The following is a 25,340-nucleotide window of genomic DNA, read 5'->3' as shown; positions in this document are numbered from 1 at the left end:
AGGGACGGAGTCATGGTAGTTTGGCATTTAGATTTAGTGGGTGAATGGGGGATTTAAGGTTACAAAGTAGGGTCTGGGATTAATGCTACTGAGTATGATGAAGTTTTAGGGATGGGGTGCAATCAGGAAATTTAGGGTTAGGGAGCAATCTGGGAGTATAGGTATGGAGAGTGTGGAGAAAATGTTGTTACCATGGAAAAAAATTTAAAATAATTTCTGCCTATATGATAATTCAATAGAGCTGGTAGACTTCATGGTAAAATATAGCCTCTAGTTACTAGGAATGAGAGAATAAGGCCAGACTTTTAAATCTAATTAAATATCTTGTAGTCTCACTGCTAACATCTCACTCTTAGCCATTTCATAATTTAGCATTTCTGGGTTTGGCAGGCAATTAGAATTCATCATCTGGACAAATTAATGGCACTGTGTATGACAGAGAAAGCCTCACTATTAGTGAAGTAAAGTAGCCTCGCCTATACCATGTGATGCAGGTGTGATGCTAAGCAAGAGTAAAGGAGATGAAACAAGAGTATAATAACTGATTCTCCCAGAGGGAGAGTATATAGGACACAAAAGCTGCAGCGAAGTACAGAAGGCAGAAGAAGAGTACAAAATCATAAGAGGTGTGTCACTTGCCTCTCATCTCATACCTGAACTGATAAACTGCAGTAGGTATGACTCAGCAGATCCAAGAGCTACTTCTTAGAAACTGCAATGTTGTTCTGACTATACATACCTGCCTGGATAAGAAGGCCATTAACAGGTGCCTACCTGGATATAAGGGGGTATATAGATGCCTGCCTAGATGAGAAGGGATTTTTTAGGTGTTTCTCCTGGATGAGGAGGGGGTTTGTACTAGTTTGCCTTTATCAGAAGAGGATTTATAGGTGTCTGCTTGGATGAGTAAAGGGTTAATACATGCTTTTTTGCCTGTGTGGATAAGGAAGTGGTTTATAGAGGCCTGCCTGAATCGGGAGGATGTTTACACATGCCTGCCTAGATGAGGAGGTTTATAAGAATTTGCCTGGATGAGAAAGGAGTTGTACATCTCATACCTCAACCAATGTGGGTTAATAGACAGACAGACAGACGGTTTCTTTGTCCCTTGACAACCAAACCAGTGAATGCTGCTTCAGGTGTTGTGTAAGTGGAGAAGTGTCACGTAGTCTTTTTGAATTAAGTCTGACACATCAATGCTGTCCTGTTCTGTGCTGCGAGGTGGGACTGTCTCAAAGTGGAACACATGTATCGTGGAGACCAGGGACAATGTATGGTTCATGCATGGGAAAAACAATACCTCTTTAATAATAAGTAGCATTTATCCATCTAGTTTACGCATTGCTCTGCTTTTTATATAACCAGGTTTTGTCCTTTAACCAATAGCTTATGTCCTTTTATCTCTCGCTTGAATTATAAGTCATGACATTTTGAATCCTCCTTTGTTTCTAACATGACTTCAACAAGAAAGTATTTCCATGTATCTACAACACTCTCCATTTTGCCATTGCTCTACACCTCCTTTCATGCATTTCCACTTGTACGTATGTGAAAGGTACTACCCTTTATACTCTGAAGACTGCTCTTACATCACCGTGCTTCTTCTCTTCCTTTAGGGCTACAGACATTAAACATTTAAATGAGTATAATTCAATTTGTATTCTATTACATTTTCATGTGCCAAATATTATTTTCTAATTATTTCTTATTGTAGAAAGTTGTACAAATATGTTATATCACTTTATTCAGTTAGAGTTGGCATAATGTTTTTTAACTCCAATCAGAAGGTGCATGGTTCAATCCTGACCTCCAACCAATGCTTTCTTTTTGTTTAGGTTGCTTCACTTAATTTTTCTTATTCCCAGTTTCAGTCCAAATGTATAGAAGTAAAACCACGTATAAATTAAGATGTGGGGATGTGTAAATAGTTGTAAGTGTATGTCACTAATTCACTATAGCAGTCTCACTTCTGATGTGTTGTTTTTGTTTGCCATGTGTTAGAGCTGAAAAGGGTAAAGATTTCATTGTATTTTGTCTAGGTTGCCCTAAGTATTAATTTACTAATTACTACATATGCACATTTCTAAATCTCTGGGTGGAACATGACATACTGAGGTTAATGAAACTAATATTTATCTGCCAGAAACTGAAGCCCCTGATAAAAGTGTTAGTAAATGTGTGGGAAAATTGTATTTGCTTATGTAAAATATGTTGAACATGAGTTTATTGAGGCACTGGCAAGTTATTTCAGTAAATCCTTGGTGAATGGGGTGTGATATAAGATTGATTTTTTTTCATCCTAGTTTAAGAATTGTATTTTTGTATTTTTGGTATTTAAAATGACATAGTGCTACCTACATCATTTACGTATGCCAATTTCTCTCCTAATTGTACATTTTATCAGGGTTTGGGAAGTAACTGAAGCAAAAGGAAAAGTGTGCCCTTTCAACTTGTTAGCTCAAGAACTGTGAACAAAGACAAAAATAATTATGGATAATTGTGGAAAGCCCTCAAAATAGGTGGGCATTATACATATTTCTGTTGGAAAGCTGATAGAATAATAGGCTTTATATTAGCATGTATTTTCTGAGAAGTATATGACGTCTTAAAAGTGTCATTATTTAGTGACTGCAATTCTCTGATCCGCAAGAAAACTATATATTACATGACTGAGCAAAAGACCCAGAAATATGAGGCAAAATCAGGAACAGTTGAGAGCTATGTCTGTTTGGTTAAAGGAAAATGAGTGGCTGCTGTGGATTAAGCCATAGAGGAATCATAGTTGATGTATTGTTTTTCATTTGGGCATTGTATGAAAATATGGCACCATAAACACAAGTGTGTGTGTGACATTAGCAGGAGTGCAGTATTGCAAAGCCATCAATAATTTTGTTATGTGTACCTGTGAAGATCTGATTCACTCAAAGTTAAAGTACAATTCCTGCACATTTCTTAAAACTCTTCCTTATAGATACTAATATATGAAAGATATGTATCCTGCATACTGGTGCATAAGGTAAAGAAAGCCAGATTGTGCAAATAAACAGTATTATTTTCCTGATATGGCAGCAATCGGCCTGAATTTTGTGGAATATTTTTAATTATTTGAAGTATAACATGGCCTTTGTTTTAGTGTTTTTTTATGTATGCTTTTCTGTGGTCATCTAACATGATAAACACTTAAACAGTCTGACAAATGACTAGGTTCTTGGTGCTTTGCTAGATCAGAAGACCTGAAATGGTGCAGCTCAATGACAAAGATAATACTGTTCTACTTGTAGATCAGGAGGGAGTCATGATTACGGTCACGTAAATGTTTATTTATGTGTTATAAATGTGCGCTTTCAAGTTTCATTGAATGTGGATTTAGAATCATGTTTACAGTCTTATCTTACTCACTCTAAGACTGAAGCTTATTTCTGTTCTTTATATTTTAAACTGCATTGCAGTTCTTATCCATACAAAAAATGCTAGGCTGCTGACTTGATTATAAACTGCTTGCCCCGATAAAATCAGTCAACTATATTGAGTCATCTAAACTGAAAAAAATGTTAAACACTTTAAAATAATCTTCTTCTTTCAGATGTTCCCATTAGGAGTCGCCACAGTGGATCATCTGTTTCCATGTCTTCCTGTCCTCTGTATCTTGCTCTTGCATCAACCACCTGCATGTCCTCTCACCACATCCATAAACCTTATCCTAGGCCTTCCTCTTTTTTCCTCTTATCTGGCAGCTCCATCCTTAGCATCCTTTTCCCAATATACTCAGCATCCCTGTTTAGCACATGTCCAAACCAATGCAATCTCACCTCTCTCTAGCTTTGTCTCCAAACTGTCCAATGTGGGCTGACCCACTAATATACTGATTCCTAATTCTGTCCATCCTCATTACACCCAGTGCAAATCTTAATATCTTCAGTTCTGCCACCACCAGCTCTGACTCCTACCTTTTTGTCAGTGCCATCATCTCCAACCCATATAACATAGCTGGTTTCATTACTCTGTTGTAGACCTTCTCTTTCACTCTTACTGGTACACATCTGTCACAAATCAATCCTGACACTACTCTCCAGCCATTCAACCCTGCCTGTACTCTCTTTCACCTCTTTTTCACCCTCACCATTAGTCTGAATTGTTGATCCCAAGTATTTAAACTCATCCACCTTCACAAACTCTACTCCCTGCATCCTCAGCATTCCTCTATCCTTCCTCTCATTCACACACATACATTCTGTGTTAGTCCTGTTGACCTTCATTCCTCTTCTCTTTAGAGCATATCTCCATCTCTCCAGTGTCTCCTCATCCACCTGTTCCCTACTCTCACTACAGATCACAATGTCATCTGCAATCATCATAGTCTACAGGGACTCTTTATTTGCTTTATTTGGGAAAACTGTGAAGACTGTGCATGGATTGTGAGGGTGGCCTAATGGTTAAGGTGTTTGCCTTACAAACGCAAGGTACAGGGTTCAAATCTCACAGGGGATAACTGGCTAGGCTTAAAATGGCTCACAAGGGCAGTTAGCCTAGTACTAGCTTATGAACCTATAAAGCATGTATTTCTGTCCAGATAGTACTTACTGCAGTATTAAGTTTTCCTTGCATAAACATGTACAAAAGCAAAAATCAACTAGTTTTATGTATTTATTTTTTGTTGTTGTCCAGGCTAGCATGAGAAACATGTTAATCATTGATGATGTTGAAACACATCAAACATTTTTTTAATCCCATATCTGACAGTTTTTTTTTCTTTTGTTCAGTAACATCATTGATAGAAGAGCTGCAAGATATTTACTACAAAGGTAGTACTAGCCCATCGGATGCTTTAGGTTGTCTATTATTGAATAAGTAGGGTATGTGATGGCAAACAGTGAGGACATTAGAACATTTTTCAAACAGATTAGTGAGAAAGCAAGGTACCAGCAACATGAAGTAACAGAACTAGCTGGGTCTGTTGATGAACGTACAGAGAAAGGTGCTGTCTCTGCTATGTTTGGGGAACAGCGAGAGACTCCACAAAGTGTATGTGCAGAAACTGATATTGGCTGTTACATTCGATCAGACAGAATTGATGACTTCATGAAATTCAAGTTACTGACACAACCATACATCCCTCCAGAGAATTACAACTTCAAAGCCGATGCATCAGACAAGAAGCGAGCATTCAGATATAGTTGGTTGTCTCAGTATTCACCATGGCTTGCGTATTCTCCTCCCTTGAAAGGCCCACTCTGCTTAACTTGTGTATTATTTCCTCAGTCAGTTCATCGTGGGTTGCAAAGCAGCTTCATCACTAGTGTGTGCACAAAATATAATGCCTTCAATGAGTCTGCAAGAAATCACATGCAATCATCATGGCACAAAGGTTCTACTGAAGATGCTGCCAATTTTTCTTGTACATGACAGAAGCCAGAAACAGCTGTTATTCCACAGCTAGATGCAGCAGAAGCAAAACAAATTGCAGAGAACCGAAAGAAATTGGAACCAGTTTTATCTACCATTATTTACTGTGCAACCCATGACATTCCTCTTCATGGAAAAGAAGGCACTGGTGGAAATTTCTGTGACTTATTAGATTTTCGTATTGAAGCTGGCGGCACAATATTAAAACAGCACAGTGAAACAGCTGCAGGAAATGCTCGGTACACATCCCATAGGGTGCAAAATGAGTTGTTGGCAGAATGCAAACACGTACTTCGAAAGGAGATTGTTTGTGCAGTGAATAGGGCAGTTGGATTTAGTGTATTGGCAGATGAAACTGCAGATATCTCGGGCATTGCGCAGTTGTCATTGGGCATTCGATTTGTTAATGATGATTGTATTTGAGAAGAGTTTACATTTTTTGTTCCCATTGTTGCGAGAGATGCACAGTCTATATCAAATGTCATTGTCAGTGAATGCATAAAATATGTTCTAGACTTGGAAAAATTACTCGGACAAGGCTATGATGGCTGCTCCATAATGGCAAACATCCAGAATGGTGTTCAGGCAAAGATTTGTGAAAAGTATCCAAAAGCAGCCTTTATCCACTGCGTGTCTCACAGACTAAACCTTGTAGTCAATGATCTGAATGATGTTCCTGAAATACATAGTGCTGTTGGTGTTATCAAGAAGATTATTATTTTTTTTGTGACAGTCCTAAACGACGAGCATTGGTACCAAATATACCTCTTCTGTGTGAGACATGATGGACTGAGAAATATAAATCCATTTGTGTGTTTAGTTAAAACTTTGAGAAAATATTTGACTGCCTCGCTGATCTTCAGAAGAGCACTGCTGGCAAAACCAGACAAAATGCACATATGTTACTCAGCGCTTGCTCTACATGCACGTTTCTTATTTTTCTCTTCATTATTGCAAATTACTCATCAGTTCTTGAGCCCGTTGCCCAGATGTTGCAGTCTGTTCAACTTGATATAATAAAGGCTCAACAACACATCAACAGACTCATTGAAATATTCAAGGAGCACCGTACCCATGCTGAAGAACACTTTAGGAATGACATTCTCAGTAAGGCAAGATCAATAGATAAACTTGGTATTGAGTTAGTGTTGCCAAGGATTTGCAGTCGACAAACACACCGAGCAAACACAGTAGGCATGGATTTTGAGAGTTATTACAGAGCGAGTATTTATATTCCTATCTTGACTCATTAGTTTCTTCACTGACATCTTGCTTTTCCAGCAGCAACACTGCTCAGTTCAACTTATTTTATCTGCATCCTAAAATGATGCAAAACCTAGAACGTGAAGAATTCCAAAAACGAATTGCAGTCAGTAACGAACTATATCATATCGACAATTTGGAATTAGAGGTGATGAACTGGTTCGACTATTGGCATACGAAGGTTCCAGATATAGAGAAAACAGTGGACTTTGCTGACTTGTTGCAACACTGTGATTTCTTTCCTGCTGTTAAGCAAGCAGTTCTGATTGTGTTGACCTTACCAGCCACTACCTGCACCATTGAACGATCGTTCAGCACTCTGAGACGGGTCAAGACCTGGTTAAGGTGTACAATGACTGATGATAGACTTTCAGCACTGTGCCTGATTAGTGCTCATCGTGAACGTGTCATTCGTGAAAAGAAACAGTTCATCAGTAAAGTTATTGACGCTTTTGGCACCCACAGCAGACGCTTACAATTTATATTTGCGCCACAGGAGTCATAGGCCTAAACAGACCATGTAGTTCATTCAGTGTTTTTATTGTTTTTTTAATTGCAGTTACCCACAAAATGTATAATTTTTAAACAAATAAGTTTGATACTAAAGTTCCATTGGTCTTATTTCATACTAGAAATCCACAGATGATGAGGTGATTTCAAGCAGCACAAGCAAAGGATACTGCAGTACCCATGGTTAATGAAAATTCTGAAAATTAAACATGGAATCACACATGTACAGAGCAGCAGCATAAAGACAGTAAATAAAACAGAGTCAGTGAAATATCTTTAAGGTTGCTAGCGCAGGGAGATTTTTAGTGAAAATTGACAAATCCTTGTTCTGATGCAGTATCTCAGATCCACAATACAGGTAGAAGCAGATCAAACCATAATATCCACTTAAGCAGCAAAAGTTAAGTGGAGTGACAAGAGGAAGGAGTTCAGTACGGCAGAGAGGGGTGACTCCCTGGACTTCAAAAGTATTACAGACTGCAATAAAAGGATTTGTAATTATTAAAAGTTTATGTTGGTTCACCAAGAAGTTTAACTGGGCCCTTTTTGTTGTCACAGAGGTCAAAGGCATATACAAAATTATGTTCAGAAATGCAAAGTGTAGCACAATAACAAGACTAGTTCACATAGGTACTTGCTAGTCTGTTGATCCGTAAGGATCTTTGGAAATCTATCACAGCATTCCCTTTGTATATCTCACACATTTTATTAACCCTGAGGCAAGCTGAATATTAACATGATGTTCCTATGTAAGAGGGACAAGGCTACTAAAATCAGGAATGAAACGGGTTATCCATCCAGATTACGTTTAAGCAGAGTAAGAGATCTACTTTGCTTTATGTGGAGAGGAAGATCATTCCAAAGAAGAGGGAGTCTATTTGATACACATCTGTCCTTCCCACATTTATGTTGCAGTACAGATTGACACCTGTTGAGTGAGTGTTTATGCCCTCATTGCAATTACGAATGTACAGGTGTTTTGACAGGACTATGTCTGAGGTTATGCACATGTAGCACAAATCTGTCCTCAGTAGCCTTTGACACCAAGAAGAAAGGCAAGGCTTGGAGGTGGTCCACATAGTTTTTGGATTTATGCACTTGATGGATGTTGACATTTAAAAGATGCCTTTAGGTGGTAAAATTATTTACAGAATCTGGAACAAATACACAAAGCAAGGAGGATGGCCTCCCTGTTGTAGAATGAAGTAGCAGTCCACAAAAATCACAAAAACTGATAGGCCAAAGAAGAGCCATAAAGACGATAATGTGGACTATTGAGGATAAGAAGGAAATTATGTATTATTATTATTATTATTATTATTATTATTATTATGTGAAAAGCATGGAATTTCCAGACACAAGGTATATAAAAAGATTAAGAGAGACATTACAGGAAAGAAACTGTCAGAAACCTCAAATAAAAATGTGTGTTAATTACTACAACAGATGTGTGAAAAGCAGTATATGTATAGAACATTGTATAGACCAAGAAACTTTGATCTGTTTGGAAAAAGGAGTATCTGAGGAGGTATGAATATATAAATAACAAAACCTAGAACATTTTGAAAAGTGTAAAAAAAAGAAATATAGACATGGGGAAAAAGAGATTTGATATTGTGCAATATTCATGCCAAGGGGAAAGCCAAATTAATCTGTATAAAGAAGGCAGCCCCAAAGATATTCAACGAGAAATACAGGCGATGGCATCCAGATAAGCAACATTTCACAATAAAAGTCACAGGAGGAATGTAGAAAATAAGATTAGTAAAGTAGAATTAAAAAAAACAAAATAGAAGTTTAAGTTATGGAGTGCCTGGAAAGTGAAGGATTTGGTGTAGGTCTAACACACAGGTTACATCACAGCATGATGTAACGAGTTCCCAAAGTAAGGAGAAACAGGAAGGTCAGGAGACATATGAAGAAGAAATATGGACATGGGAAATAAAAGAGATTTAATGTGGTGTAATTTCTATGCAAAGGAGAAATCAAAACTAATCAATACAAAAAGAACAGCAGCAATGATATTTGAAGACACGTACAGGCAAAGGAATCTGGAGATAGAAAACTTGACAATACGGAAAATACAAAGACAAATAGAAAAAGTAGGAAAGGAGACAGTAACGGAAAAGTTATAGTAGTAGAAACTGAGGTTATGGAGTACCTGCAAAGTGAATGATTGTGTAGAAAATCTAATTCAGAAAGCATCATAACATGATAGATCGATGGACATTCACATTAAGTGGAAACCAATGGAACGGGAAGCAATTGGTCACACATGCCAATGCATGTGAATATATTTAGGAGTGTTCATAGGAAACCCGTATAAACATTCACTTGAAGCTGGGCAGCAACAGAAGGAACAGGAAACTGTAACTGTGGAAAGTGTGCAATGTTGAGGAGTGATACTGATAGGCCAATGAGTTTCCATATGACAGAGCAATGGATGACATGGGATGAAACAATGTGCCACAGGAAGATGCTATAGAACTTTGTAAAGAATGCTCACTGCAAATGGAAAACAAAAAATGTGTCCTCAGTTTAGAAGAAAATGAGCTAAGAGTTGCTTGATTTGGTAGAGATAGACATTACTAAGATAAATTATGAAAACAGACTTCAGAAGGTTAATAAAACCTAGAAAGTCAGAAGTTTGATAAAACAAGTGAAACAAGTAATTAGGACTGTTCATAGAGATTCATGCGATATAACAGAAATAAACAGGATATATTACTGTGCAGCTAATTTGATAAGTGATAAAGTTTTTGTGCCACAAGAACACAAGGTAGTGAGAGAAAGGAAGGTGAGAAATCAAATGCCATCATGGAAGCATGTATCTATAAAGTAATTGAGACAGGGGTTGTCACCGTGTCACTGACTATAGAAGAGGGAACAAATTTACAAAAATACTTACAAAGATAGATGTGATAAAGGCAGTGCGCAGTATTAGAACAGCTTAGGATGTATCATGTACTATCGCAAATAAAGTAAAAATCTCAGCACAGGCAGAATAAGTTAGAAGATACACAGATAAATATAAGGGAAAAGTACAAAATAAGCAATTTATTGATGACCTAACAATTTTTTACAGAGAATTGGGAAATGAGGTAAAAGGAATTGACAAAAGCAACAGATACATTTTGGAGAAGTACTTACGAAGATCTTGTGCAACATAACAAAGATGCTAAATGGATAGAAGTAAAATAATAACACGTTTAAAGGGACAAGATATGAAATGGGGATGACTTAACAGCCAGAGAAATTAACACACAGTCAAATCCTGTAATTGGAAAACCCCAGGCCCAGATGCAGTACGTAACTTCTGCCTAAAAGTATTAAAATCTTTGCACGAAGATTTATCCACAAGTAAGAACTATGTATATACGCACCCCAAACAGACACCAACCGAACTAAGAGGAGGAAAAACAATGCTCCTACTTAACAGTGAACTTGCATGCTACCCTAAACCAATAACTTGCCTTGGTTCTGACGATGTATAAACTCTGAACTGGAACTGATGCTAACAGAGTTTATAGTCATTTAGAAGAAAACTCAATTATGGCAGTAGAACAAATGGGCAATACAAAGGTCATATGGAACAAAGGATCATTTGTTAAAGTCATACTAGTTTACTGTAAAAGAGGCAAGAATCTAAGTAGGGTATGGATTGACTTCAAAAAAGCATCTGATAGTATCCCACACATTCAAGGATAAGAGTGCTTAAAAATGTATAACATACACTTTACACTGATCGACTACATTACAGTGATGACGATGAAATGGTGGAAGACCTCTTTGCAATTAAACTATGATAAAGGACAAATTATTATTCCAGGGATAAAAATTAAATGGGGGAAATTCCGGGGTGACTGTCACCACTGCTATTCTTTCTTGCCCTATAATTTGGCTCCTAGAAACCAACAGTGTAAAGACCTCTCATCTTCTCTTTGTCGATGATGCAAAACTGTATAGCTTATCATAGGAAGACCTGAAAGCACAACAGCAAGTTGTCAAAACCTTTTCAGATGATAACAGAATGACATGACCATTTGGTCTTGATACATGTGCAAAAGCAACCTTCAAAGCAGGACAATTGCAGCATCAAGAAAACATCAATTTGGGACAAGAATGTGATATGAAGGAACTTTAGCAAGAGGGAGTATATAACTATTTGACAATAGATGAAGGATCAATAAAACCTGAACAAATGCAAATAAAACTTGGTAAGGAGTATTTTAGAACACTTAAATTAATCCTGAAAACAGCATTGATCCCTAGGAACAAAATTTAAGCTGTAACTCAATTTGTTCTTCCTCTCCCACATTACAGTTGTGAGATGATTGGCCCCAAAATGTGTTTGATAGATTAAACAAGAAAACAAAAAGGATGCGTCATGCTCTCCAAATGATTTATAAAAAAATCAGTGCATACCAACATTATATATTCCCCTTTCTGAAGGAGGGATGGGCCTCCTTGAAATTGATTACATGTACAGATCTGCAATCCTGGGATGCACACATCTGACTTCACAAGAATCAACATACTGAAAGTTTTGAAACATGATTAGAATAACTATTGGTTTTGTTCACATTTTTGTGAAAGATGCACACACTATGCATTCATTGACAATGACATTTGATACAAAGTACGGCCTAGACTTGGACAAGTTACTCGGACAAGGCTATGATGGCTGCTTCATAATGGCAAGCATCCAGAGCGGTGTTCAAGCAAAGATTCATGAAACATATCCAAAAGCAGCCTTTACAAGGTTTAGTCTGTGAGAAGCACAGCACAGTGGATAGTCAGTGTGATCTGAATGATGGTCCTGAAATACATAGTACTGTTGACGTTATCAACAAGATTCATTTTTTTTCTGTGACAGTCCAAAACGATGAGCATTGGTACCAAATATATCTCTTCTGTGGAGACATGATGGACTGAGAAATATAAATCCATTCATGTGTTTAGTCAGAAGTGTGATAAAATATTTGACTGCCTGGCTGATCTTCATAAGAGCACTGTCAGTGAAACCAGACAAAATGCACATTTAGTATTTTACTCAATGCTTGCTCTTCATGCACATTTCTTATTTCTCATTCCATTATTGCAAATTACTCAACAGTTCTTGAGCCCATTGCCCAGATGTTGCAATCTGTTCAACTTGGTAAAGGCTGAACAACATATCAACAGTCTCATTGAAATAGACCACATTAGGAATGACATTCTCAGTAAGGCAAGAATCAAGATCACTAGCAGATAAAGCCATGAGTAAACTGTTTATATGTGCACCCGGAACAGACACCAACCTAGCTAATGAGAAAAAATGCTCCTACTTAAGCCTGAACCTGCAAACGTCCCTAAAAATTATAGGCCAATAACGTGCCTCCTGACACCGTATAAACTGTACACTGGAATTTATGCTGACTGAGTTTATAGTCATTTAGAAGAAAGCTCAATTATGGCAATAGAACAAAAGGGCAGTAAAAGAAAGTCATATGGAATAAAAAATTATTTATTGTTAAAGTCATAGTGGAGAATTGTAAAACAGGCAAGAATAAGTACAACATGGATTGACTACAAAAACATTTGATAGTATCACACATTCATGTATAAAAGAGCACTTTAAAATGTATAACATACACTTTACACTGATCGATTACATGACAGAGACCATGAAACAGTGGCAGAGCACTTTGCAATTAAGCTATAATGAAGGACAAATTATTATTTCAGGGATAAAACTTCAATGGGGAATACTCCAGGGTGACTCTGTCACTGCTGCTACTCTGTTTTGCCCTATAATTTGGCTCCTAGAAAGCAATAATGTGTAAAGACCTCTCATCTTCTCTTTGTCAATAATTTAAAACTGTATAGCTCATCAGAGGAGGAACTGAAAGCACAACTGCAAGTCAGACGATATAAGAGTGTCATTTAGTCTTGATAAATGTGCAAAACAAACCTTAAGCAGGAAAACTGTAGCACCAAGAAAACATCAGTTTGGTACAAAAATTTGATATAAAAGAACTTCAGCAAGAGGGAGTGCACAAATATTTGGGAATGGGAACTGATAAACAATCAACAATAAAACATGAGCAAATGCAAATCAAACTTAGTAAGGAATACTTTAGATGACTTAAATTAATCCTGAAAACAGCATTTACATCTAGGAACACAATCCAAGCTATAAACCAATTTGTTCTTCCTGTCCTAACTTAATTTTGTGTGTTTGACTGACCTCACTGTGTTGCATAGATTAGATAGGGAAACAAGGATGCTTCATACTCACCAAATGATTTATAAAAAATCAGTGCACACCAAGATTATATATTTTCCACATTCTGAAGAAGGGATATTCCTCCTTGAAATTGATTACAAGTTGCTGTTGTCTTTCGGCTTTTCCCGGTTAGGGGTCACCACAGCGGAACTCCGGTCCACTAATGATTGGCAGTAGATTTTGATGAACGCCGAGGTGCCAGCTCGACGTTCAACCTGAAACGAAGGCATGCCCATTTATGCATGTCTTTTGAACGCCCACCCAACCACGGGGAGGACATGCAGACTCCACAAAGAAGGCACTCCCCACACTCCAGCCGAGAATCAAACGGGAGAACCTCTTGCTGTGAGGCAACAATGCTACTGCTGCACCACTGCGGATTTGTACAGATCTGCAATCATGGGACTCCACACATCTGCTGACCTCACAAATGTAGTGAAAGTTTTGAAAAATGAGAATAAATCTAAGATACATGACTTCTCTGCTTTTCCCTGCTTAGGCTAGCAGAAGCATATCGGCATCAAGCAGGAATGGAAATCAGACCAGAAGTAAATAAAAATCAGGCAGCAACTGAATGTACCAAGAAACAAAAGAATACAAGGTGAAGGACCAATTGAGAAGACAAAAAAATGTGGAAAATGTATAAATGTAGTTGTAAGTATAGAACACTTCTGGAAGAACCTCATGCTAATCAGGAACAAAAGCAGGAATGGTTAAGGCAAAGTGAATTCAAACCAAGAGATGAAAGGTCAATATTGGCGGCACAAGATAGTGGACTATCATGTACACATTGGTTTACAATGTCCATTGCACATGTGGGAGAAACAGACAAATGTAGGTTGTGTAAAACAGAACTGGAAACAGTTGAAGCCGAACACCTCATTGCTGGTTTCAACATACTAACGGTAGAAGGACATTGTATACTGACAAGCATAATAATGTGGCAAGACTGTTGCACTGGGCATTGTGCAAACATTATGGTATTGAAGTGGCTGAAAAACACTGGAAACATGAGCTGCAAAGCATCATAGAAAATATTAAAGCCTACATCACATGGGATCATCCATTACCAACAGCTCAAAAGACAGATGCTAGAAAACCAGATATTAGTGGTCCAAGAGAAGAAGACAAAAGTAGCATTGATCATTGAACTCTCCACACCCACTGACTACAGTGTGTTATGTACAGAGAGACACAAAGTCAGACTCATACTATATCAGGATTTGCAGGCAGAAATGAGAGCAGTGTGGAAGAAAGATACCCAGATAGTTCCAGTAGTAGTAGTAGGAGCAATAGGTCTTATTAAAAAATAATATACATTCGTATTTAGACATGTTACCAATGCATGTTACTCCATACGAATTGCAGGAGGACTGAGGAGTCATTACTGGGCACATTCATTGCAGGTGCTGTGAAGAGCACTTTGGCAGACATCAAAGATTGACACAGTACTGATTTCATGAACTTTAATCGTACTTTAATTTAGGAATGCAGTACATTCCTGTCACGATACTAGAAACCCAAAATATTTGCTCTATCCATCTATCCACTTTCTAAGGAGGTACTATGAGGTAGGTAGGGAGATTTATGTGCGTCATACCTGTCAAATGTACAGATTTTCAGTGTCCAGTTTTCTCCTTTATATTTTTAGTCTGTTCCTCATAAAAAATCTTTTTTTTTTTTTTTTTTTTTTTTTTTTGGGACAAATCAATGGGATGATGAGCTAACCATTTAAGTTAATAAATAATGACATGCATTTCAGTTTCAGACTTTATATCATTCAGAAAATGCATTCTAACACAAATCCTTTTATTCTAGCAACTTTCTCAATGTGTCCCCAGTTTTGGGCCTTCCACATTACTTGTGCTATGAGATTGACAGGTAGGGGTGTGTATCAGAGGAAGGTAGTATACCCCGTGGGCCGTGCCTCAGCTATCCAGGTTTTTGCAGAACATCCAGATTTTTGTCTCATATTCCACCTGAAAAAGATTGCAGTTGCTAAATAGTGACAGACATTTTCAGTTTTACGTATCATATCCTTTAGAAAAATGCTTATTAACACAAATCCTGTTATTCTAGCAACTTAACTTCATAAGTTCATCAGAGCAATATTTTTAATCTGTCCCTGTTTATTTTAGGCTTTGTCCAGATTTCTTTTACTAACAGGTCAAGTGTGTGTGTGTGTGTGTGTGTGTGTGTGTGTGTGTGTGTGTGTGTGTGTGTGTGTGTCTGAAATGACCTACTTAGAGTTAGCAGGTGGAATTTATTTTCAAGGAATTGAGAGCTTCAAGGGAAGAGAAGTTTACTGCTGCTCATCATGCTAGGTTTGTAAAAATGTGCAACTGTTTTGTTTAGCAAATGGTATCATTGTAGTATAGAATTTTAAAGCAGTGTTAGTAGCACAGCAGGTAGCATACTTGCATCTTGATACAGAGGGCTGTAGCTTCTACTCCCAGCATGTAAATGTGCATTTTAAGGGGGTGGGGTGCTGCAGCCCTGTCCTGAGTATGTCCTCCTTTGGTGCCTAGTAACTATGAACCTCTTTTTCAGCTTGTCACATATTCCCTGTTGCAATATACCAGCTATACAATTTATTCTTCTAGGGCAATGGGCACTACATTTGTAGATGAAACACTGAAATATATGTTTTATAGTAACAATCTCTTCATTAGTTTCAGATCTTTTTAATGTGGAATTCAGATGACATCTGTAGACTGCAGATATTGTGCACATGGACTAATATTGGTGGATTATAATGATAGAAGTTTGAGTGGCCTTTTATGTTTGAAATGTTCTGAACTAGGCAGTTTGTCATTACTGGTTCATATGCTTACTGAAAAATGTTCAAAACTGTAAATTTAAAATACATTGTAACAAGTGGTGCAGGGGCTGTATTATACAAGGGATATAATTCAATTATCAGGAGCATGAACCACCATACTTTTGCATGGGCCTAAAAATGTGTGCATTTGATATGCATTGAAAACAGCCCAAAGGTAAACTTAACCTGACACTGCCCAGATGCATTCTCTTTAAATGTGTGGGTTTCAATGTTGTTTCAATCAATGTGAGTTTCAAAAGCAGAGAAGTTTTAATGCTAAGTCTGTTTTCATTGCAAGACTGTTGCTTTGTTTAGCAAATGCGAAATGCGTGCCTCAGTGTTTCTGATATAAAATTTGAAATAAAAGTAAATTAAATCCAAATATCTGTAATCATTGTAGAAGTAAAGCATAAAACAGTATGCATACTGAGAGATTTGAACAGTGTCTGTGGCAAATGGGGAGAAATAGCCAAGTAATGGGACACTGGAATGGCTGTGTGTTTGTGGGGCTGCGTGGGGGGAGGGGTGGGACTGTGTGGGGGAGGGGCTACCTGGGCTGGGCTCTGGGTTTTGCGCCCCCTGCAAAAAATCCTGCAGACTCCCTTGGTGGCACTATCTGGAAATTAAGTCACTGCTTGAGCTCTGTGGGCAGATCAGGGATATCTTAGGGGTTAGAAAGTTGTAGGTACATAACACCAAACTTGATGGTTAAACTAAATGTAATATAAACATTTTCTTCTTTAAAGAAGTCTTGTGGAATGTAGTGAAGGCCACTCTGTCTCCCCTGTGATTGTTTATATTAGAACACACCACTGTACTTCACACAGGTGTGGGAGGAGTTGATTTGTTTGACATCCAGATGGGGTAGGCAGTTAAGTGTTTTGCACATTTCTTAATTATTATTCTAATTCTGTACTTTTTTCCAACATTAAAAAGCTTAAGGTTAAACTATAAAACATTGAAATGCTAATGCTGAGCATTACAAACTTAATATTAGTGAAAGAGGGCTGTAATGTCTCTACTAACAGTCAGAGAATCATTGCAGATGATATCATCGGTACGAACATGAATAAAAACACCTCCATACTTCCTTACATTAAGGCGTTCTAAGGTCCTGCTCATGTCCTGTATTTTTGCTCCTGGCTAGAATAACACTATCCAATGTTCATTATTTTCTCTGCAAATGTAAGCATCACTCCCCCTAATAACTGAATCTCCAATTGTAAGTATATAATTTCTGTCCAGATCTGAAGAATCTCCAGCTTTTTGTCCAGTAATATTTACTCTCAGCTCTTACAAGGGAATGATCCTCATCACCATTACTCTTATCAATCAAGAGCACAGTTCTCATCCTGCTGGCTTTGTACTTCCACAGCTTGAGCCATGCTGTCAGCTTATTCCTCTTTTTTACTACCAGTAATGCTGTTCACTCCTTCAGTGTTCAGCTTTGATTTCTTCCTTTTCACCTGCCCCTTGCCTCTTTTTATGCCTTTCCTGTTGGAAAACTGATGCCTTTTTCTGTGGCCTGAATGTGTTCTTATTTAACACTGTCATCGTTCCCTACAATCTGTGTGTTACATAACAAAGCAGTGTCCTTTTTAGTATAAATTATGTTTGTGTTATAGACATTAATCCATTTCTTTTTCTTCCTTGTTATTTGTTGTGAATATCTTCCTTTCTTTATTTTTTATTTTCTTCTACATTCTGTGAATCCTTGGTCTGCTGAATACTTGTATCCCGAATTCCAACGTTGTACTCAGTGGTATCATGTTTAACAGGGGTTAAGTATTTTTTACTGACAATAGACACTTCCTTTCCTAAATGTGTTCCTTTGCATTTAGTCTAGTATTTATCTCATCAGCCCAGTCATTAATATACATACCAACAGTTTTCCGAGCTGTGCCAACTGCCCAAGTGCAATCATCATCAATAACTCTAGATTTACTACTAATAATGGTAAACAGATCAACCAGCTATTGATATCAGAAACACAGGTCACTAGTTTTATCAGGTGTTATTTTTAAATATACATAGCATTTAGTACACTGTACAAGATGGTTGTGTTTTAGCAAATCATAAATGACATATTCATTTAAGAAACCTATTTTCAGCTACAAACGAATAAAGAATTCTAAAAAAGAATAATCAAAATCAGTTACCACAGAATTCAAATAAATTTTAAGTCAACTACAAGAAAATCACACAAACAATATGCAACTAAATAATGAATTAAGTACACTAAAGTAGTCACTCTGACCTATAGTACCATTTGTGCTAGTCACACTAAATACTGAATTTCCTTTCCATAGCAGTGTAATAGTGAAAAAGAGGTAAATAAATAAATATCAAAATAAATATTGTCTTTCCAATCTTTTACATGATCTATCACAAACCAACAAAGGAATGCTTCAGATAAGCTCAGAATTGCCCTCACTACAGTCTGTGTGAAATTTTAGCTGACTAGGTTCCTTGTGATGGCAACAGCATGCCTCTGTAAAACTCATCCCTTTCTAACAGCAAACAGGAAAAATCAGAGGTAAAACAACAACATATAAATCAAAATAAATACATCTTTCCTTACCCTTTCTTCCTACAAACATTAGAAAATAGATGTGAAAAATAAAATATAAACAAAAATAAGCCTTCTCTTACCAAACTGTCAATTGCAAACCAACATAGGATTGTTTCAGGTAACGTCTTAATTAATTGAAGACTTAGTACAGTATAATTTTTATACAGTAATTTCTAAGATATGCTGATAACAAAGAGCGAGAGAGAGAGAGAGAGAGAGAGAGAGAGAGAGAGAAGCAGAAAATGTCTTATATTGACTCAGAAGATTCATAAATATCTTCATTATATGTATTCTTAGGTAGTCTATGAGTGATCTTGTGATGTAATAGTCAGACCTGCTCATTATAATTGATCAGTATCTGTTGAAAGTGTTGCTTTGTTTACCAGAAGACATCTTTAAGATTTTGTCTCCTTTACCATTACTTCTATAATGTAATGGTCATCACTCTTCTTCCTGTGTTACATTATAGCAATAACCTACGCCAGGGTGTGGGTAATGCTGGATTTACCCACGGTTGGCGTGGTTTTGTCACGAGGGCGAAGCCAACCGTGAGTAAATCCAGCATTACCGACACCCAGAAGTGGGTTATTGCTATTATACAATGACATTATTTAAGAAAAAAAATAATTACTTTTCTTAAATAATGGCATTGTATAATGCCTCCTTGCTGCCCTTCCGCAGCTGTCTGGTATTCTGCGGCAGTTCTGATGTACTGCGCATGCGTATGCCTACACAGTACATCAGAGCTGTGGGCAAAAGCAACGGAGAAAGCAAGATCTCCATTGCTTTTTACTGTTTCACTATGTTAAATGGGTTTAACATAGCGAGACAGCTTTAAAAAAAGCAACAGAGAATCTCTGTTGCTTATTTTAAAGCTGTCTCACTATGTTAAACCCATTTAACATAGCGAGACAGTTTTGAAAAAAGCAATGGAGAAAGCAAGATCTCCGTTGCTTTTTACAAACTGTTTCGCTATGTTAAATGGGTTTAACATAGCGAGACAGCTTTAAAATAAGCAACGGAGATCTCCGTTGCTTATTTTAAAGCTGTCTCGCAATGTTAAATCCATTTAACATAGCGAGACAGGTTTAAAAAGCAACGGAGAAAGCAAGATCTCCGTTGCTTTTTACACTGTCTCAGTATGTTAAAGGAGTTTAACATAGCGAGACAGCTTTAAAAAAAGGAACGGTGATCTCCGTTGCTTTTTTTAAACCTGTCTCGCTATGTTTAACTCCTTTAACATAGCGAGACTGTGTTTTAAAAAAGACTTATACTAATGGAAAAAGTCCGGGTGACCGGACCTTTTTCCATTAGTATAAGTCGATTTACAACATGCACGCTGACCAATCAGCGTGCACGTTTTGGAATATTAATGGGGGGTCATGGTATAAGTAATATTATAGCATGGGAGACTTTGATTGAATGTGTCATACCACTGTGTTGAGCTGATGTGTATTTTTTTGTATACTGTGCCATGGATTTAATAAAAAATCATTTTGGTTAACATCTGTTTAGTTAACAATATTTGGTCGGATAAGCAGGTAGTCTATGGGTGTGTGAGATATCATGATTCTTGGGACTGAGGAATATGTTCTTTTCCCAATATTGTGCAGTCTTAGAGTTAGTATATATAATGAGCAGGGGTGCTGGGGGCACGGGGTCTTGCCTTTTCCAAAAAACAATGTTTTTCTCTCTTATTTTTTGTTTTAATTTTGCATGCACTAAGGTAGCAACATGTTAACATCTCTGCGGTCGATGTCAATATTATGAATGTCAGCATTTGGGGTTTTCAATAATTATCATTAGACCTGTGTGTGTGTGTGTGTGTGTGTGTGTGTGTGTGTGTGTGTGTGTGTGTGTGTATATATACATATATATATATATATATATATATATATATATATATATATATATATATATATATGGTTCCCCTTTAAATCTCAAAATATTGAAATCTCGAATTTCAATATCCCGAGACTATAAATGCGAATTTTTAAAACAGCTAAAGTGCATAATCGCAAATTTGAATATCTTGAATTCGTGGTTATGGCTTTATACTACATTACTTGCAGTGGTTTGTGTGGATGGTGTCCGATGTGTGTGGATTTAGGTGCGATTTAACTTAAATGAGTGTTTTGTTTTTGTAAGGATTTTGGGTGGGAGTTTGGATGTATGTGAATGTGTTTGTAAGTTGTACGTGTAGGTTAGGGTAGGCAGGGAGAAAGTATGAGCGTGTAAGCATTGGATTTGCTGGTGTTTGTATGTATGTGGTGTGTGTGTGTGTGTGTGTGTGTGTGTGTGTGTGTGTGTGTGTGTGTGTGTGTGTGTGTGTGTGTGTGAGTGTGCACGAGGGAGTGTAGATTGTCTGTGTGTGAGTTTGCTGTGTTTTCCTGTTTGTGCGGTCCCGGAGTTAGTATATATAAGTAGGGGGGTGTGGGGGCTTGTGCAAGGGGCTTGCCCCTTTTATATGTAGTTTAAGTGTGTTGATGTGTGTTATTGTGTTTGTGTATGTTTTGTTGTTTGATTTGTTGCAGTGTGGGTAGGATGGTATATGTGGTGTATGGTGTGTTACTGTTTGCGATTTTGTGTTTCGTGGTTTTGGGGTTTCAGGATTTTGAGCGTTCGCCTTTATGGTCTCGAGATATTCAAATTCGCAATTTCACTATTTAGAGATTATAAAGGGGAACCATATTTATATATATATATATATATATGTATATATATATATATATATAGATATATATATTCACAATTTTCAGTAGAACAATGATCTCACACACACACACACACACACACACACACACACACACACACACACACACACACACACACACATACATATATATATATATATTATATATGTATTTATGTATATATATGTGTATGTCCCACTCACTAGGTTGAATAAGGAGAAGATGACAGTCAGCTGTCTATCAGGTGCCAAAATCAGTCACATAATACATGCACTCAGGTCACTCCACAACAAGTACAAGTATGACTCTGTCATTGTCCATGTGAGTGTGAATGACCTGAGACGTACCTCCCTGGACTACATGAAAAGAGACACGGTGGAGCTCTCGGATTATGTGGCCCAAGCAGATATGACACTAGCCCTGAGCAGTATCCTACCATCACCCAGAATTATACCGCAGTACAAACAAAAAATGATTGACTTCAACAATTGGCTAAGTTTCTGGTGTCATTCTAAGGGGATCCAGTATCTGTATGCTTGGGATGACATGATTGACAGACCTCGATGCTTTGCCAGAGATGTCCTGCATCTGTCACCCCTGGGTTTCAGGGTACTGGCTAAGGCTCTTGCCACCCCTATACTGCCTTTTTTAGGCAGTGGTCCAAAGAACAAATTACCTCCATAACAGCTATAAATAAATGCAATATGAGGGTCATGCTGATCAATGCTAGAAGTCTAAATCTCAAGATGCACTTGCTTGAAGCACTCCTCAAAATGGAGAACATCAACATTTGTGCTGTAACGGAGACCTGGTTTTAAGCGGCAGAAACCCCCCCCTGCACTGCCCGGCTATAACTCATTCCACACCTTTTGGCTCTGAAACATGGACTGAAGCTCCAAAGGCGGTGGTGTCTCCATATTCATAAAGGATATGCACACCTTCAAACTAGTAACCCAGCATAATGCATCTGAGATACTTCAGGTATAACTAACATTGGGTAAAACTGCATTCCAGGTCATAGCCTGCTATTGGTCCCCAACCATGTCCCTAAACTCTCACTCCATGTTCCTAAGCACCCTGGAATCTATCAAGGTCCAACCCACCACTCTCATACTAGGAGACTTAAATTACCCCTCCATCAGCTGGGAAAACTACTCAAGCACCAATGCACTGGCCCAAAGCTTCCTGAAATTCATAATTTCCAATGCCCTGGATCAGCTCATTCTTACCCCCACTAGAGAAAGCAACATCCTTGACTTGGTTATTACCAACATGGGCAACCTTTGCTCTACACCAGTAGTGAATTCTTCCCTAGTTAGATCCGACCACAGACTTATCACCATGGAAATCCACATCTCACCCACACACCCCAAAAGGTATCCACCATGAAATAACTTCTCCAAAGCTGACCTTGGACTCCTAAAAACAGAGGTGGCTAACTTCATGTCACCCATGCCAATGGAAAATAGATGCATGACTGCTGAATCATACAACAATGCACTGTACAAAAACGTACATAAATACATGGAACTAGCCATACGCAACAGAACCAAGATGCTCTCTTCCAAAAATAGGAAGCCAGCCTGGTGGTCCACTGCCTTTAATAAACACTACAACAGAAGGAAGAAATTGTTGCAGAAAAAGGTGAAGTCCCAAGAGTGGAAAAATTCCTTTATTAGCCTAAACAAATGTTGAGATCCCTCATCAAAACCTCAAAAACCAGCTATGAAGGCAGAATTGCAGCAGACACTAAAAACAACCACAAAGCCTTCTTTAGTTATATCAAGAATCTCCATGGCAATACCCAGATTTGCTCTGAGTTACTGCACAATGGTACCTCCAATACTGAGCCAACAGATATTGCCAACATACTGGCTGACAGATTCAGTGCCAACTGCACCCCCCCCAAAGGACCAATCTCAATACCAGAAGAATTCCAGGCAACCTGCATTACTGCAGCACAGGTTAAAGCTGCATTGTCCCTGGCTGTGTTCTACATGAATTAGAAAGTGAACTGGCACTGAACTGGCACCATATCTGTGTGCTCAGTTCTCTCACAGCTTCATGTCAGGCTTTGTCCCTGCTGAACGGTGCACTGCTACAGTCATCCCTCTCCATAAAGGAGGAGTGACTGCAGACCCTGGAAATTATCACCCCATTAGCCTGATGAATCTGATATGTAAGGCTATGGAGCGCATCATCATGGACCTAATTAACAAGGATATAGGGAATCTCCAAACTCTAGATCCCATGCAATTTCGTTTTGTGAAAGATAGATCATGCCTGCTCAACCTGGTTGACTTCTTTGAGTCACTCACCAGAGCGGTGGATGAAAGTAAGGCAGTTCATACAGCCTACCGCGATCTGTCCAAGGCCTTTGATACCATTCCTCACTCAGGAATTATTGATAAACTCACCAAACTAGGCATCAACCCCTGTATAGTTAGGTGGGTTGCAAATCCACTCACAGATAGAACACACAGTGTGAAAGTAGTGGACTTCAGGTCAGACTGCCGACCAGTCACAAGTGGAGTCCCACACGGGTCAGTCCTGGGTCCTCTCCTGTTTGGCATCTACTTCTCAGAAGTCCAGGCCAACACTGAGGGACTCTGGCTGACCAAATTCACAGACGACTGTAAGGTGGGAGCCATTATTAACTCCCCAAGTGATGCAGGAATCCTACAGAAAGACCTGTCTGAGACCATTGACTGGGGATGAAACCATGGCCTTAAGCTTAATGCCAAAAAAATGCATCATCATCCCCTTTGGGAAAAACTCAGTCCGCACTAATTACCGCATCAACGGGAGCCCGACTGAAGGTGTTATAAGAGATCTGGAGACACAGGTTGACACCAACCTCTCCTTCGACCACCACATTGCTACTGTGGTCAGAAAGTCCTTCTATGTGGCACATCTCATTACCAAGGATTTTGCATCCAGGAAGAAAGAGGTCATCATTTCTCTGTAATCTTCCCTCATTAGACCAATTATAGAGTATAATGCCCCATTTGGCATGTACCTCACTAGACCCCTGCAACAGCTGGGAGAGGCCACAAAAGAACTTCACGAAGAGGATCCTAGGCCTTAAACATATGTCGTACATGGATACACTCAAAAAATCCAGCTATTCTCTGTCTGATATTGTCTACTAAGAGGCAATCTTTGCTTGACTTACAAAGCCATGTCTGAGCCAGCTCTGTTAGAAATGCTAAATGTAAAGAAATCCCAATCCCTCCACATCACACGCTCCAGGGACCTCAACCTCATTACCGCAATCAACAGAACATGCTGGAAGGACAGGTTCATTACCCAGAGACTGCCCATGCTCTGGAATAGACTTCCCATACATGTCAAGCTGAGCACCTCACTAGCCCTCCTCAAGAGAAATCTTGATGAGTGGATGGGAAATAGAAAGTTTACCCCGGGGATCACTCCAGTAGCTCTACTTGATAAAGGCACTGGGAACTAATGACAGGTGGCACAATGCCAGGGAACTTCTATGGGCTAGGCTTGTAAAAGCCCCAGGGCCATTAGCCTAATACACACCTATGAACCTATATGTATGTGTACATTATATATATATATATATATATATATATATATATATATATATATATATATATATATATATATCTCACACACACACACACACACACACACACACACACACACACACACACACATAATGATAATGGAGGTATAGCTCAGTGGTAGAACATTTGACTAGTTCAAATCCAGGTGTCCACTTGTAGAGTTTCTAGGCCTCTGTGCTAGTCCCACTCCTCCTTGGCATCTACTTCTTCAGTGTTA

This window comes from Protopterus annectens, chromosome 2.part0 (assembly GCF_019279795.1).
Source record: "Protopterus annectens isolate FY-2018-M chromosome 2.part0, PAN1.0, whole genome shotgun sequence".
NCBI lineage: Eukaryota > Metazoa > Chordata > Ceratodontiformes > Protopteridae > Protopterus > Protopterus annectens.
This window is presented reverse-complemented; position numbering follows the sequence as displayed.